General features: G+C 43.5%; 1 long non-coding RNA gene across 6 annotated transcripts in view; it reads left to right on the top strand.

Annotated features, from left to right (window-relative positions):
• Positions 1-19820, top strand: part of LOC308073059 — an 85425-nt gene that overhangs the window by 14242 nt on the left and 51363 nt on the right. Inside the window, exons 2-3 of one of the 6 annotated variants that reach the window (XR_013931874.1) lie at positions 1-2240; positions 6933-19820. The exon at positions 1-2240 is cut by the window's left edge and continues 10686 nt beyond it; the exon at positions 6933-19820 is cut by the window's right edge and continues 51363 nt beyond it. This is a non-coding gene — a long non-coding RNA (uncharacterized lncRNA). The other 5 variants (XR_013931878.1, XR_013931879.1, XR_013931875.1 and 2 more) reach the window with 5 other exon arrangements.

Below are 19820 nucleotides of genomic sequence, written 5' to 3'. Positions count from 1 at the left end.
TCTTTAACAATATGTAACATGAAATTCTTAGCATGGAAAACTTGACTAAATGTCAAGTCCCCTACCCATAAAAAAAGCTGTGTGACAAGTTTGTCCCAGGATGCACAAGAAACATTATCTCTGTTAAAGGCTTGGCTCTGGAGCTCTTCATGAAGAGCTCTGCTGTGGGAGCCACTGGGTAGACGGTTCCTTGACACGAGGGTTGCCAGGGCTGTGGACACTTCTTATTCCCTGCAGAATCTAGGATCGTGGAGCCCCGGCTCGTGGCTGAGATCAATGCCGTGCAAGGGCTAAAGCAGCGATGTACAGCACATGATGCTGGTGATGTCAGAGAAGCATGCTGGTGAAAATGATACTGTCATCTTCAGTGTGTTTTTAATTCATATCTGCTCTCTTTCCTGATGAAACCACGTTTTTGCCACCAGCATGAGGTAGAATGGATTTTTATCTCTCATGCATCAACAGAGTTATCAGCACGTTTTAATTACACTGTGTTGTGAGAAGCAGCAAGAGCACAGCTGGATTTTCCGATTCCAGATCTAAGGTGTCTGCGAGGCAGACATTTAAGAAAATAACTAGAAACTGAGGCTCATTAGACCATGTAGCATTTAAACTAGGGCTGAATTTGTCTCATGAACTCTGTCCTCTGTGGTCAAATTCCAACTGCATGTCTGCCTGCCCTACTATTAATCACTTTTTGGATTAAGAGGCAAAATCACCTCTCCAACATTCTTAAGCAAATGTGGGGTTTTTTTCCATAAACAAACAAAGAAATCAAAACTATTTGTCTTAACTTGTTGATTTGTCCAAGTTATCTCATCCCAGATCTAATGGCTGTCCCAAATTTTAACAGGAAAAATTCTCTGCAACAGCTGCACCTCTTTTAAGGCTATAATTTTCTTCAGTCTTATGTTGTACTGGTTGCAGTCTTTAATGGTTAAAAAGAGTAGCAAAGAAGTAAAGCCTGGGCAAGCTCACCCACCTTCACCCGGACTAATCTAGATTCTCCTGACTGTCAAGAGAAACAGAGAAACCAACTGTTGCCATACATAGTGAGACCTTCATTAATAAACTCTGACAAAATCCTGTCAAGCATCACAGTCATTTCAGCAGAGATGAATAATGTGTACCCGAGTCATTTTCCAAGGAAATTAACTGGGTGCACTGGAGTAATTTTTGCCACCATTTCTGAAAGGAAGAATACTCGTTTCTGTATTTGTGATAAAGATTGTTCACAACTGAAAAAAACCAAAACCAAAAACCCCCAAACAAATACACAGATTTTGGCCAATTCGAGTTTGATCATCATGCTTTGTAGAAAGAAAAAAACCCCAAACATTCAACATCAAATATCAGTGCAACCAGAGTTTTGAAGTACCTATATTGGAGAAATAGCACGAGGTGTGTTCATAAATGCAGAAAATCATTCCTAGCTACTGTGAATTTTGAAAATTCAGACCCTTCTTCATATTTGTCATAGGTTAAAATGCTCCACTCAAGCATCCATTTTTATATATAACTGAGCAGATCAGTCCTCAAGGTAAGCTCAAGGCCCTCAGGATTTTTTTCCTCTTTTTTTTTTTCTTTTTTTTTTTGTGGAAAACTACATTTTTAAACAGTTTTGATGTTTCCTACTATAGTTTGTGACAGGGCTATTTCACCATTCACTAACGTGGGCTGCGGTGTCATCACAAAGTCCCTAACACTGTGTCAGTGTGAGTCTATGGAGAAGACATCAAGATGTCAGCATATTCCGAAAGGGAAAGGGTGTCAGTGCAAGTCTACAGAGACACAGTGGTATGCAAAGGGGAAGAAAAATGAAATGGTATCTGTGATTTTACAACACTGCCAGACAAAGACACGCTCATCCCAGAGGCCTTTTAAGCAGCGTGTGCAGTATTCACGAGGAAGCAACCAGGTAATTGTGCTGTTTTCAAATATTAAGGAAATTTTAGATCTAAGTAACTCTTCTGTGCTGAAATACCTCATCTATAACCAGAAGTCTCATAGTAGTAAGAGTAGGTGACTGGAAAATCATACAGTAGTCTGTGTCAAATAAGAAGATGGATGAACAGCCTATGGGGATGTGCATTGCTGTCCTCCTAACCACTCTTTCCATGCACAGGAACGCCTTGGGAGGTTTCCTTCTTGCCTTTTCCTGGTCAGTGGAGGGTGCAGCACCCTCCTGAAGGGTCTGCACAACCTGTGGGCAGCTCAGAGCAGCAGCAAGCAACACCAAGGTGAGAATCTTCTCCTGTAACCAAAGGACCATACGTGCCACAGCATCAGCACACAAATAATGCTCGTGGCGCACGGTGGTACCAGCTGATTTCATGGAGTTGGTTTGAGTTCACTAAGTCAGAGCAAAAGGTTCATTCATGTTTAAGCAACTGGTCAAAGCCCTCAGGGAAGCATGGCTCCACCAGTCTCTGCAAGTGTTTGTCTTTCCTCACCCCAGCCATGTTTCATAAAATATTCAGCCCTGCAACTCCTCTTCCCACATGCAGCCTCTTCTCCCAGCTGTGCTGAGCACCGTTCTCGTTGTGTGAACGGAGCAGCTCCCCATCACCCCCTTTCCTGCATGCCCTTGGAAAGGACACCCCACCATTTCAGAAGTGTAGCTCTATAGTCTTGAGTTACATTTTTTTAGCCCAGACATCTGGAGCGTGTTACCGTAGGGGCCAGATTTGAGGAGTATCATCATTTTATGCTGCCTGAGGAGGGCAGAGGCTTCACATTACTGCAGTACAGATGAGCTCTAATTATTTTTTGCATGATTAGTGGATAGTGTAAAGGTGCATGTTAATGTGTGGTCCACCGAAGTCCTTCCTGACCCTCAGGAAGGAAGTTCCTCCACCAATATTTTTTGCATCAGGGTGAAACCAAGGTGAATGAATACAGACACATCCTTGCTGTGACTTGAATGGGGCCAGGTTTCCAGAAGCACTTCCATATTTTAGGAATGCAAGCTCCTGTTCTTCAAGAGTTCTTGAAGGTCAATTGTCTGATGTGATTGAGGCACCTAAAATCCAGAAAGCTTTAGGCCAGGGCAGCATTCGAAAGCACCCAGGTGCCACGCTTTTCCTGGTAGTGCCAATACTTGTCAAAACAAGGTGCTCTCTGCCCTCTCCCCAGCTGAAAAACAGGACTCTGGAGGCCCAGCCACATTACTGGGTATTGTGAAAATAAGAATAAAACCACTACAATATGTCTTACCGCATTCATTTATCAGTGCAAAATAGAAACCAACTGGAGTTCAGAACAGCAAAAGAGATGAAAGATGCAGTTGTCCTGACCTTGGGTGGCTGGGTGTTTCCCCCCTTTTGCTCTGCAGTGTGCTCTGTCTTTCTAATGGGGGGATTTTCGTCATTACCACAGGCAAGGTCAGCGTGTGCTGTCTCCTGGGCATGGAGCTGGGGCTGCTGCAGAGCGCAGCGGAGCCAAATCCACCACTGGTGCAACTCCACCAAAGCTTGCAGCCTTACAGAAGGGACTAATTTGGCCTTGTGTATTTTGAATAAATTGTTAACTCTTCTCGGCATGAAGAAGTGATTATTGAAAAGTTTGCCTCCACATACAAATGCAAATGACAGTCGAAGAACACGTGAATGTTAATCTTCCAAACCAAGTACGTAGACAAATGCTAGTCATTAGAAACATTTCCGTGCATTTATATTAGGCTGTCCTCTAAAAGACTTTTCAGACAAATATGTCATCAAGATATTCAAAACCATGTAATCTTATCCAAAGTTTCATCTATCAACAGTACAGTTTTCATCTCTCGCAGCTGTGTGTCAGAATGTGCAGGCAGATTAGCCAGCTGATAGCAAGGGGGGAAGGGAAAGAGGGGCTCTGTCATCATCAACAAACACTGCTGGGGAGAAGAGACTCTTGCTGTTGATTTTTAAAAAATCTCCCCAAGAACCCTTTCCATGTGGGGACGAAGGGGATGTTTGCAAAGACTTTCATTTTTTGGTGGGAGTTGGTGCTCGTCCCTGCTCAAAGCTCTCCTCCCCCCATTTCCCCTTCTCTGCAGAGTGTAAGTTCTCATAATTAAAAACAACCTGAGCACAATTGGGTGCCTGGTGTCTGTGGCAAAGCATGCCCCTCCATGGCAGATTAATTTGCCAGATTACTTGTGCCTTCACAGGCCCGGAAAGAACAAGATAAAGCCCAAATCCAAATGCTTCTGAACTCCAGCTGCACCCTTCATCCTCCTCAAAGGGCAGATCCCCACACAGGTCCCTTCTCCTAGAGCCAGAGGGATCACTTGGCGGGGGGGGGACAACATGTTTACCTCAACACTTTTCAGCAAGCAAATTCTGTAATTCTGTCGTTTCAAGGAGAGAGATGAATGGTGACATATATGGGCTTCTGATAAAGATGCAAAGAGATAGGACTAAAACCTACAGTAAAGCACTGTGAAATGATCCCACAATATGAGATTCAATATGCTGCAGTTGTTGTCTATGAGACAATGTCTTTGAATCCATGCATATGAATCCGTGCATAATCTTTGAGTGTATTTGTTTTTAAATACATTCTTTCAAGTGAATTTTGGCATTGCTGAGGAGCTGTAGCTTGACAGCACTCGAAGAAAATGTTTTTTTAAATTTGGCGAGAGTGGGAAAGATTTTCAAAACCACAGCAGAGCAGTTAGGAGTTAACATCACCTGAAATTGGCTCGTGCTTTTCTGGGTATCTTTGAAACCTCTTTTGGAAGCAAAGTCCTAAATCTCAGTGTTTAGTGACACAAATCGAGTGCCTTGATTTTCAGAGTCACAAACCCAATGTGTGCTGACTCTGCACAATATTCACCGTCTCTGAATATCACCTGTCCCAACAAACCCACCTTCAGGTTTTGGGGTTACATTTTTCTTCGGCGCTTTTGGCATGAAGATGCCTTCCCCAGGGACAGAGAGAGACAAGGACAGTGCTTAGCCATTTGTCAGGGGCTCTGACCTTGGCTTAAAGGGGTATTTCAGCAGAAAGGAGTCTGGTTTGGTGCAGAACGCTACAGTACGGACACCTCCCAGGGCCGTGGACTGAAGCCATTGGATGTCAGTGTGGCCATCAGCCGGTCTGCGGGGATTAGGGTACGAGTCACCAGAGCCCTAACAGAGGGAGCTGGCTGCAAAGGCAGGCAGAGCTCCGTATCTTGCTCGTATTCCTCTGAGCTTATCTGGTTCCCTAACTTCAATACCAAATCAATCTTTTTAATGGGAGTGTAATGCTTAACCTATTTCCGGAACTTTTCCCTCAGCCTTGGAAATGTGCTTCGGAGTAACTCGACTGAAAAAAGTCAGAGCGCAGAGGAAAAAGCCTTTCAGGGCCAACGTGGAGGTGCCCTGAGTGGGGGGAAGGAGAAGTTAGTTGTCTGCTAAAACACAACCCTTAAATGCAAAAGCAAAATTTAACATCCCTGGAAAAGGAGCCCCGGTAGGGTATTTCTTAAAGCTTCATTTGACAAACTCCAATTTTAAACTCTAAAGCATTTTTTAAAGCTTTTGAAATACTCATGTCGTTGAGGTCCTCGCTTGGACAAGTACCTTTGTCTCCTCTGAAAAGAAATGGAAAAAAAGTGAGGGGCAGGGTGGGAAGACACATTACTTGATGAAACAAGACGTTGCTCCCTGCCTGGGGCTTGCTGTCCTCCCAGCGAAGCCCAGCCCGCCAGCTCGCTGCCCAGGCACACACATCTGCCTGCGAGCCAAGGTCCACCAGGTCAAAAATCTGCTTTACAGAGAGCGCCCTGAGCTAGCCTCTACCTAGAGGAGCCGTTGCAGCCTCTCAGGAAATAATCCACGTTTTCAAATGAGCCTGCGTGCCCAGATATTTATTTGCTAGTTAGACGGTAATGGCTCTAGAGCAGTTGTTATGGTCTTCTGGGGACAGCGTGCAGCTTGTACGGCTACACAGAGTTTGTGTACCAGATGAGGTATTAATCTGGTTAGTTGAAATACTACGGCTTGTCCACAAATCATTAATGTCGGCTGCAGCACTGTACGCTGTTAACATACGTACCTCAGGGTCACTCAGTCAGTCCCATCCCACATAATAGATATTGAGCCCAGTAAGGTCTGCAGACCTTTCCCAAGCCCATTCCTTTGCTGGCCATGCTGCCAGACCAGCAGAAACCGGTGCAAGGCATGGGACCATGGGAGGCGGCTTTGGAGTGACGACTTCAGTAGGCAAAGGAGGAGGAAAGTGCGCAATCTGCCAAAACAAGCATGGGTGGTGTGGCTTTGAGAAGACAGGGGCACCGAGCAGCAGGGAGCAGAGCTTGCTGGAGTGGTTTTTGAAGATGGTTTAGGAAACTGGCTTTGATTTTAACAGCCGGTTCTACCAACAGAGACCAAACTGCCTTCGGCACAGCCCTGTCCTTTTTCTGCGCCTACACGCTGCCACAAGCCACAAAGCACTCACCAAGACTGTATAACAAACTTCACTTCAAAAGACCAAAAGCCACAAAAAGCATAATGACCCACAAGAAGGGAGCAGGAGCATAAAGAGAGGTAGAAGTTGCAGTGATTTCCCCAGATGCCGTTCTATGAAAAGCGAGAAGTGGGCAGCCCGGGGATTACGTTACACTTCCACATCTCTAGGTTCCCAGAGCCTCTCCAGCTCCCCATAAGGCTCCCCAGCTTCAGCCAGGGGCTACAGAATTGCAGCGTGGACTCAAAACATCTATTCAGAAGATTTTGGCTTCCAGTGGGTACTGGGGACCTCCTTCTATCCCCACCAGAGCCATCCTACAGGAGCGAGCAAGCACCCATCGGCAGCAGCGCCGTGCTCCCCACGGCCGTCTCCTCCCTGTCCATCCCTTGGGAGCGCCACCAGAATCTGAGGACCCACTAGTAAGGCTGGCGTTTCCTCTCTCAGTCTTGTCATCAAGTTTTGTTTTGTTTTTTTTTTTTTTTTTCTTTTCTTAGAATGGCTGGGGTCAAGGATGTGGCCTTGCCCTTATCTTTGAATTTCCTGGCTTTTGTCAGCGATGGTGTCACATCGGAGGTGTTATTCACCCGGCCGCACTGACAGCAACGTGGAGATTCTGCTGCTGCTCTTGGAGGCTTATTAGAAAAATCTGCTTGCAGAACGTGATGCGACTGCTGCGTGTACACCCCACCCATGCTCTGCCTTCAGCAGTGTTCACAGTCCCTGTCTCACAGAAGAAGGGAACACAAAAGCTGTTCTTGAAGGGGGGGACATTTCCCCCCATGTGCAGTTTCACTGTGCTAGTGTCACTGGCACTGCATCTGCAATTTGCACGTCGCAAGCGTAATCGAAACAGTCTTCCTCCTAACTCATACCAGCCGGCATTTCACTGGGATGGATTTACCATTGGCTGGTTCTACTGCACAGCCCAGATGAAAAACAAAACAGAAAAACCCCTAGCGCTGTGTGCAAGCGGAGATGTGAACACTAACCCAGAAGTTGCACATCCCACACTAGACGAGCCAACTCGTACGGAGATAACATAAGTTCAGTAACTTCTTCAGCAGATTGAGCTCTTGATTACTGCAAACTATCCGCTTCAAAGAGCTGCAGCCTTGCCGGTGGGGATTCATTCACCCTTTCTCGAGCCAGGAAGCCACCTCTGATGCTGCACCGTGGGCTGGGAAGCCTCCCAGCACCTTTGGGAACCCATGAAGGTGCTTTCGTCCTAGAGAGGATGTCTCTTAAGACGTGGTGAACTCAACCTGCTTTCAGAAGGTTTTTCAGGCCAACAAAGGCACCTGAAGATTTAGATAAAGATGCTGCTGCCAGATGGCACGGCCCAGGGAGAGGATGAAATGAAGGCTGCGGGGGATGCATACACTGATTTCTCCAAAGACTTATAACCACGATGAAGAAAGAAATAGCTCTCCACAAGAGAGTCTGATGAGAAAAGTCATTTGCTACTGAAATGTAATTTAAAAAATGTATTTAATACCACTTAACAACACAAGCCTGTAATACCCACTTATCTAAACTGCTTGTGGATTACTTGCTTTTCACTTACTAACCTACCCACTAATTTCTACAAAAAATAAAAATACAGGTCAGGCTTTCGCTACCAGATTTAGTTATTTTACTACCAAAGATGAGCCAGAATGGTTATCAAGAAAAATAAGGGGGGAAAAGGGAATTAGGAAATCTTAGACATTGTATTAAAACAACAGTTTTTAGGGTGTTTGATTTACTATTCAACTGTGCGCAGCTGCTGCTGTGAGAAATAGGAAGCATGCCAAGGGAAAGAGATGGGGAAAAAAATTAACGGATGGGGGAGGTTTGCAGAATCAACTGGTTAATGAGATATGAAAATTTTTATGAGTAAGCCCCTGCTGAAAAGCACTTGTTTGTTTGAACCAGCTTACTGCTTACCCACTGACATGACAATTCGGGTACTCTTTCTAAAGGACTTAATCACCAAATGTGAAATTTAGATAGCATTTGGGTTTTTCAGGCACTATTTTAGATCTGCTGTGCTTCCCCCTCCTTATGTTGGAGCAACCTAAAATCTGCTGGGGTCCTGGCACAGGTTCCCTCCTCTCCGCAGGCGGCAGCAGTCTGTGGCAGGGGAGCACTTTCCATGGGGAGGGCAGCAAATGACTCGAGTCCTACAGTCGCACGGGGAGGGAGCTCAGCATGGTGAGGTAAGAGATGTGGTTTGAATGCCTTCAGGCAGGGGACAGGAGGAACGCCTTGCTCTCAGCACTCTGCCTCTCCCAGGCTGCTCCCACCTTCCCTCCAGCCCCATTACGGGCAGGGAAGAGCTCTCCTTTCTCCACTGCTGGGGGAAGGATTCAGGGGTCGAATGTCCATGGAAGATCCGAGACCACGAATTTTTACAAAAGGAAAGCTCTCTGCTAGGTCCAGAGGAAGACCCCTAACTCCAAAAATTCCATGCCTTCCCTTGGCAGTTCCTCTAAGACCTCTCAGGCAGTCCCCTGCCAACTGTCCTCCCCTGTAAGACTCCCATTCCTGGGCACAGAGCAATTTGCAGACGCTTTATCTGGCAACCGAAGCACCAAATTCAGGATTACTCAGCACCTTGAATTTAGGATTTTCTAAGGAAATTAGAATTACTGCCTCTTAATCTCTTCTGACATAACCTAAGCTTTGTTTGGTTGCCCAAGTGAAAAAAGACTCCAGCCTCCTCAGAACAAGCCGACTTGGTTGTATTAATTTCTTGGATTATATTTTGCCCAGTTTCTTCTATGAAAACTCCCATACTTACAAATGCCTTTGACATTACTTGGTGGCTTTTTTAAAGTGGCAAAGGCTCAACAATTTTCAAGAAAAAGAAACGTCCCAAATTCTCTAAAAACACAACACAAACCCTGAGGTGCAGAGCTCCAGTTTGCAGCAAACCCTGGTCTGTGATATTCCCCATGAGCAAGAGGGCTGGAGAAACTTTTAAACCTGAAATGCTCATTCACAGTTAATTGATAAACTCCCCAAAACAAGGTTTTATTGTCATGTAGATTCAACCATACCTCCAGCTACTAGGCAGCTAATGGTCTTTGCCCCAGTCTACTCCTAAGGATATTAATGAAAGGTTATTTTCTAGAACCTGTTCAAATAACAATCATTTAAATGAAGGGATTAAAGCAGCATGCAGTGCTCCTTTACAACACAGCACTTTGAATACCCCTGTTTGCATCTGCTGCAAGGTGAGAAGAATACCCATTGTGTCGGTGCTCCAGAAGGCTTCACTGTAGAATATTAGACTTGAGAAATCATTTATTGGGATCTATCTTGCATACCTAATTGAGATGTCAGGCCACTGCATTTAAACTATAACTTGCAGACTAATTAAAGGCCACAACTTAGTGCTTACCTAGGGATTCAGGGAGATTGCATGATGACCTGCCTGTGTTGTAAAGGCAAGATTAAACAGACCAACTAAACAATGTCTTTATTTTCCTGGTGATGCCCGATTTGGGGGAGTAATCCTACTTCATGCCCAAACATAAACCTTTTTGTTATTTAGAGGGATATAACCTAGAGGTGCCTTACAGACCTTTTCACCTGGCTTTGATGTCCTAACAGCTACTAGCCTTAAGTTTGTTGTTTTCCTGTTTTATCTTTCCCTGATTTGTTTCCAGGCAGCTATCTGGTTAGTTGGAAAGCCTTACTTTTCTGCAGGGAAAATTGCTAATGAAATAAATGAAATTTTATATATGGTTTTCTTCCTTTTATTTGCATGTGCATATCATCTTCTAACTCCAAGTTCTTCTAATCCTTGCATTGAATAACCGTGCACAGGATCCCCCTGCAAAATAGCAGATCTGAAATGGCAAGTTAAAAGCTTAGGGGGTCACTGCTGGGGCAGGAGGCAGTTTTCCTGTCTTCGTGAAGATGATGGTGCTGCCTTGATTTCACATGGTGTGGAAGGAGGGAGGCAGACACTAAATATAAAAACCAGAAGTTTATTTGACAGTGTTATGAGGAGGGTAACTGGAGGCAAACATTTGACACTGACAGACTGGAATGCTGTAAAAATTTAATTAGATGGGTACGTTAGTCATAGCTGTATTAGGGGGTTCATACACTACATGCAAAAATGCATGCTCCAGTACAAAAGAAATATTTAAGTCCTTCCTGTAAATACCATTTCCCTCATTATTGGGAAATGTTGTCTCAGTGGGACCATTGACCGTGTCATTGTATTTGCAAAAGTATGGTTAGAATGAGATTAACAGCATTTATGGGAAGGGTTTTCCTACACAGAGAATGATGCCCAGTATATAGGGAATGTTGTGCAGCTGAGTTGCGATGAAGTAGGTGTACGAGGCTGCTAGCTGGTTTAACGTAGGGTTTACTTCTGTGCTGTTAAACTGTCTTTAATAGCATCATGTTCCCTAAAACCAGGGCTGTTGGGGAGCTGAAATGCGTTGAAACATGTCAAGGCAGCCTACTGCAAGTTTGCCTGCCCCTGTACACCGCTGGGGTATGCTTCACGGCTGTCCCAGGGGAAGCTCGACACACTTGCTCACTCAGTCTGAGTAGTTAAAAACCATGTTGAGAGTTGGCCCTTAGAAGGTGATCCCTTGGGACTAGGCTTGTTTGGGAAGTTCACCTGAATCCAGTGCAGATTGCACTGGTTGGGGCTTCTTGTAGCTCCCAGTATGGATCTGCATGACTGTGGTTAAAAAATTCAATAACTTGCAAGACTGATGGGCATTTTCTTCATTTTTAAGCTGCAGCTACATCCAAGACCTTGCAAGGAGATACCTAGATTTCAACACTACTTTTCCACTTTGCAGTGAACCAGTAAGCCAGTTTAGTCCAAGCATTTCCACCATGCTTGACAAAGAACTGGGTGACTATGGGGCTGCTCCAAAGCCTGCAGAAACAAGAGTCTCTGCAGAAAAGCTTTGAACACGAAGATCAAGGAGGTAAGCTTTGCAAAACAAAGAATTGCTAAACCAGTTAGAAATCAGAGTTGAAAGGATATTTCAGCCCTAATACGGCATACACGTTGCTGTCTTCAAAATCCTCCCTACCTCATAGAATGCACTTGTGCCTTTCTTTGGAAAATAGGCATATTTCAAGTAATTTGCCACAATTTCTTTTCAGAAATCCTTGCAGAAAATGAGTTTGGACCATTTCCCTTACTTTTCTTTCCCTTCAGCTTTACTACAAATGGAAAATAAGGTAACGTTTTAATGTGACATATAGGAATAAATAAGCAAATAATTGCTCATGTGTTATTTTAAAGTGTTTCCGTTGTGGTACCATGTGCGACATTCAAAAGTAATTACGAGTTTGAGACACCGGATAGGAAAAGGATAAAAACAAAAGATGACTCAACCAAAATCAACTAATACGTTGTCTTAATCAGTGTTTGGATTGTTCTGATGAATCTGATATCAGTTCTACAGAAAGGAGAAGCCTATACTGGTGATCAGTTCATTTCCCAGAATTCAGTGAATTTGCAAAGAGGATACTGTTGTCTGTAATCACCTGTAAGCATATAAAAAAGGAAGCTGCGTAACTTCTGAGGAAGCCAATAGTGACACTAGCAAATCGTATGTGTAAACATCAGGAACCTATCTGTGTTGAGGGGGAGGAGGATATCCAGGATTATATCCCTAAAGTAACGAACAGCAGCCTATGCTTTTGATTGAAACACTAAAATGTGTACCAAAACTCACCATCAGTCGGGTGTACTGTTTACACAAATTGGAAAAAAACGTGTCACACTGGAAAGGGAAGGAAAATGAGCTTACAAACCCACAATTTGTATTAAGACGACTCTTCCTTTGTAAATTCCAAATAAAATAAAAAACACCACCAAAAAGGCTTGCCCTTTATTGTCACGTCAGTTGTTTAAAATCAATAGATCAGTCAGACCAACCAAATTGCTCTATTGTAAAGGATAAACAGCCAAAAGACCACAAACCGATTGCAAGGCAGATGCACGTACACATAATTTTTTTAAAAGGGGAACGTAAATTCCCCCAAACTGTTAGTAGGAAGAAATTTGGGGCTGTAGGGATATTTTGCCATGGGCAAAGGTGTCAGCTAATAACTCCATCTAGTCTAGCATTGGTATGAGTATCTCAACAAATCTGAGGGATCTCTGCAGGAACAATGTTAGTGGGTAAAGGTCTTAAGAGATCTGATTTGATTCCAAGGACCTATTTAATCATTGGCACTGCTATACTCAGCAAATGACAAAGTGGAATTTTAATTTGCACGACTTTGGAGAAAAGGGAATCACCAAGACAGAGAATGAAATTAAGTAAAAAATATTCTGAATGAAAACCTGTAAAATTTCCAAGTGGTAACTGATACTACGCTGAGCAACGGTCTTCAAAAGGAAGTGAGGCAAAAACCCTGTTACACGGGCCTTTTGAAACTGAATAGAACAAAAAGCTTCAGAGCATCTTCCAGGGCCATTAGCACTACGATAAAGAAAAGCTTAGGGTTCTGAACAAGGTCCATAGCAGAATTTCAACATGGTAATATTATCATAGGCAAGAAATAGGGTTTACACAGCAAATTAGACAAACAAATCATGAGAAAGAATTAAATGAGACTATAGCAGAGTGGTTTGGATGGCAGTAGGATGTACGACAGGTCACTTGTTTTGCATTGTGTGCTCATAGACTCCACCTTGCTGGTCACCAACACCGCCTGAGCAGACAGCTGGATGAAATCAAGGTCCTAACACACAGTTCCTCGGTTTACCTGTCTGTTAATCACCTTGATTTATTTTTAAGTTCAATGAAAGCTAAGGCTCCCACTAACATACAAAGCTGCAGTTCTTTAGTGACTTAAGAATTTAAGTCCCATTTGCACAAGTCTGACAGACGCTTTTGAAAATTGGATTCATAATTAGTAAACCAGACAACTGGACTCTTAAGATCATTAGAAAGATATTAAGTAAAAACTTCAAAGTCAATGAGATTTGTACACCTTAGTCACATAAGCTCCTCTGAAAATTTTTCTTCATGTCAATCTGCATTCAAATAATTCTTCTCGCACTTGGCTAGAGTGTGTTTGTCATGACCACTGAGCATGATAAATCAAATCTCAAAAATCCGGTAGGAATAGGAATTAAATAAATGTCTCCTTAAAACTTTATATTTCCTAAAAGGTAAGAGAAATTGTCACTAAACCACAGGGGGATAAAAAAAAAAAAAAGGTAATTTGTTACATTGGACTGAAGTAGTTCCAGCTCATCCAAAGCCTGATCCCAAGGAGATCAGAAAGCTGTGACTAGCAGAGCCTAGGCAAAAGCAGATGTTGTGTCCAGAGCCCTCGTTGTGGAATTCAATAGCTGCTTTGGCAAATCATTTGAACTGGCCACTTGGGAAGGCAGTCCCAGCTTAGTTTATGGTAAGTTTGAACAGTCCAATGTTTGAACAGTGTATTCACCTCTTACCGGAATAAAGAGGCTGTGTTTGTAAATAAGAAAGTAAGTTGTACCATATTAGGGTCTTTTGCAACTGACAAAGCATTCCCATTTTCCATTGAAAAGGAATAATTTGCCTGGGAAGAAATATCATCTGGCAGTATTTCTAGAGCCATTCTTCAAAGAGAAATTTGAAGCCACTCTTGTATAATGTGCAGGCATTAATCACCAAAAGCGAGATTCTCATAAACAAAGTAATCCAAACCAGTAACACAAACCCAGTTCCTCTCCCTCCCCAAGCCCTGATCAGTGTGGAACACATGAAAATCTGGGTCAAACTCTCCTTCACCAAGGGAAAGTCACCTGGTCCCACCACCCACGGATCAGCCCCTGCCCTTGTATCTCAGAGCAAGAGCGTTGCATCGCCGAAACCTTCCAGCAGTGCAAAACACGAGCAAAGCCAAGGAGCCTGGAGCAACAAAAACAGCAGCAAAGGAAGCAGAGAAAAACGTTAGCTGCCCAGCGGTGGGAGCAGCGGAATGAACGGCTGTGTCATAGGACTGTCACCTGAGCGAGCCGATCAATGCTATTAAGACCGAGTCAATCTGCGTCTGTACAAGTATAGCAGCGCTTGGATGATGACAAATCTCTGGGTCCAAAGGGAGGCATCCTTCACCTTGTTGAAAAGTAAGGAAGCGGCTGCTGTGATCCGCTTTGGCAAGCGCTTCTGAGCCGCACCTGGACTGTTCCCATCAGGTGTCACGTACCGAAGCTTTCTGCCTTCCCGCATCACTGCGCTGCTGCCCCCCGTGAGCCGTGATTGCTGTGGACAGGCCGTGCTGACTGCTGCCATGTCACTGGAATGAGTAATTATATATCTCCTGCTCGAGCTGATTGTTGGAAAGATGTGAGAGGGAGCGTGCAGGAGAGATGCTGCTAATAAGGGAGCTTGTAATGCAGCTAACGTTGCCTCTTAGGAAAACTGGGCTGGAGGAATGAAGGGTGGATTCCGGTGCTGCCAGCAGTTCATGGCATCAGTGATGCTTAAGTGGCATATCTGTGAGCTGGTGGGACGCTGAAGCAGGCAACTTTTTTATGGAGGGAGCAATAAGGGGACCTTTTTCCAAGCCCGTTTAACAGGCCAGTCTGCAAACAATCTTCTCTGCTCTTGTTGCTGTTCTACCCTTGTCTCTTCTTCTTGGCATGGTGCCTTTCCCCCCACCCCCGAGCAGCAGCTGTGCACACTTGAATAGTAAATCAAACACCCTAAAAACTGTTGTTCCAAAATCTTTTCAGATCTTTCTCTCCTCTATTTCTGTTCTCTTTTTTCTTGCTAATGATTAAGGCGATTGGATATATATATATATTTTAAATCTGGTATGAACTCATTTTGTGTTGCAAACAACTTGATGTATCACCATGTCTATCAATGAAAGGACCCAGAGGTATATCTAGTTCATCTCCCATCAACTCATGAGTTGTTGTTGGGGCGGGGGTGAAAACATGGATGGACACACAACTATCATAGGAAATGTGTGGTGGGGAGCTTCACACTTCCTCTGGGAGCAAGTCCCAAATAATCTTGTGAAAGGACAAAGAAGATGGTAACAGGCTAGATTTCCAGGTGATAGATAGTAATATAAACACATTCCTGTCAGGGCTGATTTACACTAACCAGGGACCTGAGCCCAACATCCTAAATGGCATTTGTTTTTTATGGTTTCAAGACTATTTCCACAACAGAAATGCCTAGAGGATTAATATTGTAGAGAGAAGGATGAAGGCAGAACAGCAAAATACCAGATAATTAGCACCATGCAGTATATCATAGGCGTTTTGTTTAACTCAACATCCATCACAGACTAGCAGTGAGTTACTCCCTGGAAAAATGAGTGCATTTTTTCCCCATAAAGGTTAGATTTACAGAAGGTAACTTAGTTGATAGAGATGCCTCACTCCTGCCCAAAATAACAAGCAGCTTAACTGTTCCTGTATTTTGAAACTACTGCAAGAAACTCACGTTGCACCTTTAAAAAGATCTAATCCGAAAACAAAAAAACACCCCAAGTGTATCATTCCAGTATTGCCCCTTTTCTGTCCCTTTTATTTGCATGAGATACTTAAACCCATGGATAGCTTCTCCCTCCAGTATGTACATCTGTGAAAGGGATGTGATGGTAGAGCTTTGGCAGTGAAAATACAATGTATGCTTTATTACAAAGAAAACCACAGTTTGAAAACCAGGGAAAACTCTGATTCACCAGCATGACTCACACATGCACTATAGAGCCTGTAATCCCTTTAGCAAAGATGCAAGCCCAGCAGCATGTAAGTACTTGCAGAGAGAACATATTTTCCCCAAATGAATGATCTTTTCAAGTGCCTTATCTTCCTTTTTTTGAAGGCGGTAGAAAATCTCTTACTTGACTTTGGACAAGGCCCTTAAAGGCAGGAGGAAAGCAAGTAGACACCATGTAAATAACCACGAAAATGACTCAAAGTCATTATCAAGATAATATTATCATAAGAGATGGGAAGTTAGATTTCTGAGAAGGCTGTTAGGAACCCAGGGAGGACCTGTTACCTTGGCTAGCATCTGATTGTGATTAGCAAAGCTGAACTTTTCAGGAAATGAATACTTCAGGGTTCCCACCTCAGAAGATAATTTTGACACATTCTCGATTTCAATAAACATGTCTAAAAGCAAAAAAATTCAGGGGATTTTTGGATGTCTTCAAAAAATGGAACCAGCCGGACTGGAAAATACGCTTGTTTGAAGGTAACAACTTAGCTGACTGCAGCATAAGGGAGTTCAAAGGAATTTCATATTCAGCGATGAAATATTTCTGTTACACTACTCCAACTCCTGAGACCACTGGTCCAAGTGATTATATTAAAGTGTAATACTGGAGTAACACAGAGAGGAGTCAGGCTGTTAGGGCCTGCCGTCTAACAGAGCATCCACTAGAGGAAAGAAACCCCTTTGAGGTGTAATTGCCGTTCATTTTGTCTGCTGGGGCTACGAAAAGTAGTGTAAGAACACGTGTGGGCCTTAGAGGAGGAACTCAAGGCACAGATGCAGGTAAACTTGTTTATTCAACCCCCTCAAATAAGTGGCTTTGCTTTCAGAAATGCAAAGTGCCACTTTGCTGTCACCAAACCAGCCTGACAGGGGAAGGAGCTGGGTTAGAGCCGCTGGCTTCCCACTCCATCACAGCCATACCTGGTGCACCCATTTTCCCAGTGAAAATCAATCCTGAAAGGTTTATTCTCAATGTAGTGAACATATTAACATGCTAAAAGAACAAAGCTCTTAGTTTGCTTTCCAATTTTTTTTTTTTCTTTACTTTTGGATAAAGGAAACTTTAACTATATTTTGTACATTCTCAGGATGGAAGGAAACTGTCCCAGTTTAGCACGCAAGGAAGCTACATCCTTCACCATTTCTCTCCATGTTGCTGTGGCTGTGTGGAAGCCACCTCTCTGCCCTGGGTCTCTTTGAAGCCATTAATTCTGTGATATATTTCCCCATATACATATCTTCTGCTTGAGCACACCCGCATGCATTCAGCTCTACTGTCTGTAAACTGCAGGTCTTTAGCCATACGGGCTCATTTTCCCTGGCTTTTGGACTCTAAATAGTGTCTTACCATGCCTCTCATCCTCATATGAGAGTCACAAATTGGGTGAAACCTTGACTTTTTAGCTTGAGCTGTGGGAGTATCAGGCCAGGGCTTATGTTACGTACATAAGTTATGTTACGTACAGGGCTTTGTGTTCCCCAGCAGAGAAGGGCAGATGTAAGATTAAGTCAACTCAGAACCTGCACACTCATCTCTTAACCTCACTGTGCTCACATGAAAGGTCATTTCAGTCACACAAACTCTCATGTGTGTATTTCCCTAGCTAACAGACTCCTCCTTTGGTTTTCAGAGCTGCCTGGAGTCTTTCCACGCTGGAATTGCTTAACTCTGGAGCTGGTGGTGATCATTAATGAAATGCATTCCCTACCATTTCCACGCCGTCAGCTAACTTGCCTTTGGACTTCAGGATATTATACATTACTTCTGGGTAAAAATAGAGACTGTCCTTCTCATTTCATAGTATTAGGCTGGACCTGCAAACTTGTGAAAGGCTAGAGTTGGGAAGCATTATTTATCTTGCTTAGAACAGAAAATTGATTAGTAGCCATATATGAAGTGTGTATTAATGTTAGTCAACACTTATGCAAAAATTTTACATAGGGAATTAACATAAGACATTGGGAAAAAAAGTCTTTTATACTGTCTGGAAAGAGAGCGCTGCATTTCGCTCTTCCTAACAGATTAAACATTTGTATTCAGGGTTCCTGGCTCTCCAGGTATTAGATCTACGGCTGACCAGAGAATGCCATTAAGCAGAACTGATTTATTTCACAGTTCACAACATTACTTCTGGGAGGAGAGGGCAGGCGGGAGGCTGGGCTGGCGGGAGACGTTATCTGAGGAATGCTGCCCTCAATTTCAGTGGAGACGGGATTTCACCTGGTGCTGCTCCCCTGCCTGGCACCTAGCTCATAGCTTCTCTGGAGCAGTTACACCATGAATTGAGAAGCCATGAATGCAGACACTTCAATGTGAAGCTATTCAGGTTCATCTGTCCATGATCTGACACAGGGATGTCCAGTGAGCCGGTGTATTAAGGAACATGTATTTCCACAGCCCATGGAAGAAAAACTTACGGGATTACCAGCATACACTTCCCTAACCAGGCAAACAAAAAGCTACTTCTGTGGCCCAGACTCCTGCCTCTGCATCCTCAGCAGGATACTTCAGCTATTTTAATGCCATTCTCCCACATCACTGTCACTAGTAGCAAAAGTGGTGGGGTACTACGACCAGAGATGGTTTATCCCCGTTTCTTTGCTGCCTCTGCGGTGACACAGAGTACTGTCTTTATAGTGTTCCTTAAACATCGAGGAAACAATTATAGCATGTGTTAAGTGGGATAACCTCCCACAGTCCTTGCTGCCATTACCCTAGGCCAGCATCCAGAGCATTCTGAACAAGAGTTTTTCTCCAATGGGAAGAGCAGTATTTTCCAGTGTTTCCATCTAGAGATTCCTCTCCTACATTGCTGCATAATAAACTTATCATAAGAGGTATCTTGCTCAGATAGGTGACTGCATTTATGCTACAGAAATATTTGTTATATATAGACGAGATGATGCGTTTGCCCTCACTGAGCTAGATGGTGCCTCAAGGACGCACCCCAGGAGAGAGGAGCCAGGCAGCTGTCCATCCCAGGACAGCACAGGGACAATTCCGCCCTATTTCTGTTTTGTCCATATAGGAACAGGTTGGTATTGAAACTAGGTCAAGCTGGGACAGTTTGATAGCTGGTCTTTGTCTTCCTCCACCCACTAGTTTATGAGTCCAAACCCAATCTCACAGCAGCCACAGAAGTGTCTGGCTGCCCCTTGTGCCTTTACAGGAGCCCAAATTCCACAATCCAGCCCTGGTACTTGTGTTTCTGTGTATGGATTCAGGGGAGTTATGAACATGAATCTGCACAGCAAGATGAAAGAATACATAAAGAGAAAGCTTTTAAAAAACCCCAACAACAGTGAACATTTTAGAATAAATTGCAAATAGAGGTGCATAATTTGTGGTGAGAGAGACTGAGTGCTAGTCATTATTCAGTATCACTCATTTCTCTCCTCCAAATATATGTATGAAAGGCAGGAACAAATAATATTTTTATAAACAGGGAGGACGTTTTCTTTTTTAAATTAGATTACGTTAAAAAATAATCTAGGATGACTGGAGTGACATTGTACCTATACAGAAAAATTACTATACAGCTGAGTGAATCATTAATCCAAATATAACGTATAACTTTACAACAAACAAAAGCCAGGCATATTAAGAGTGAATTGTTTAAAATAGAGTTACATATTAAAATGTATGTATAATTGTAACCTTCTGTTAAC

Source organism: Falco punctatus (assembly GCF_963210335.1).
Source record: "Falco punctatus genome assembly, chromosome: 14".
NCBI lineage: Eukaryota > Metazoa > Chordata > Aves > Falconiformes > Falconidae > Falco > Falco punctatus.
This window is presented reverse-complemented; position numbering and strand designations above follow the sequence as displayed.